Source organism: Helianthus annuus, chromosome 1 (assembly GCF_002127325.2).
Source record: "Helianthus annuus cultivar XRQ/B chromosome 1, HanXRQr2.0-SUNRISE, whole genome shotgun sequence".
Taxonomy (NCBI): Eukaryota; Viridiplantae; Streptophyta; class Magnoliopsida; order Asterales; family Asteraceae; genus Helianthus; species Helianthus annuus.
In genome coordinates, this window is record NC_035433.2 from 17,710,444 (window position 1) to 17,711,434 (window position 991).

A 991-nucleotide genomic window follows, 5' to 3' on the forward strand; every position below is an offset into this window, starting at 1 on the left:
CCTTCGGTTTGACCAATAGTATGAGTCAATCTTCGAACTTCATCCTCCAGTGACTGCCTGACTTCTTCTCGACTCACATTCTCTGTTGCATAACATTTCAGTTCATCATCAAATCTTTTCCTTTCAGCTTTAGCATTCCGTAGTCTTTCAGCAAGAGCATTTTTCTCCTTTGTTATCCTCTGCAACAACCACACACATACATTCACCAGTGTACTTGATTCAAGCCCAAGGGGAGCATAAAAAATTATACAAATTACAAATAAGAAATATCCCCAACGAACCCTAATGGCATGTAGCCGCCGAAACCCTAGAACTCGCCGCTGCCATCATGCGATTTAGCAGGCAAGTATTATAACAGATCTGCAAACAAAACCAAGTATTATAACAGATCTGCTAGACAAAAGTAACAGATCTGAATCTATTTTACAGATCCAATAGAAACAACATACCGAGAAGTTGAACCATGTAGATCTGATGTCGGAATCGCTGGAGAAAGAAACCCTAAAATTTCACATATCTAAGTCAAATAACACACAAAAAATGCCGATAAGGTTAAAAAATGTACCTGAGAAGTGAAATCGTCGGTGAAATCCGTCGATCTAGTGAAATCGCCGGTGAAATCCGTCGATCTAGTGAAATTCACAGATCTAAGTCAAATAACAAGTAAAAAAATGCCGACAAAGTTAAAAAGACGGTACCTGAGAAGTGAAATCGTCGGTGAAATCCGTCGATCTAGTGAAATCGCCAGTGAAATCTGATGCCATGAGACACTGCCGTCAGGTGAGAGAGAGAAGAAGAATGAGGGCGGATGTGCATGAAATGCATTTAGGGTTTAGAAAGGAGTAAAAGAAAGTTTATATAGGATCCATAAGAGTAAAACGGGTCAAGGAGATCCGGTTAGGATCCATAAGAGCTGCACCGCGTGTTGAAGAAATTTTCAACACATCCATGCTTAAATGCTTGTACAATGGGCTTCAAATGGTTGTACAAT

At 40.0% G+C, this 991-nt stretch overlaps 1 long non-coding RNA gene across 1 annotated transcript; it reads right to left on the minus strand.

The window, feature by feature from the left end:
• Nucleotides 1–450: 450 nt before the first annotated feature.
• LOC110935608 lies at nucleotides 451–757 on the minus strand. Its single transcript, XR_002589224.2, has 3 exons — nucleotides 699–757; nucleotides 566–629; nucleotides 451–501 (listed from the first exon to the last, which is right to left on the minus strand). It is a non-coding gene; the product is annotated as an uncharacterized LOC110935608 (long non-coding RNA).
• Between the last annotated feature and the right edge of the window lie 234 nt (nucleotides 758–991).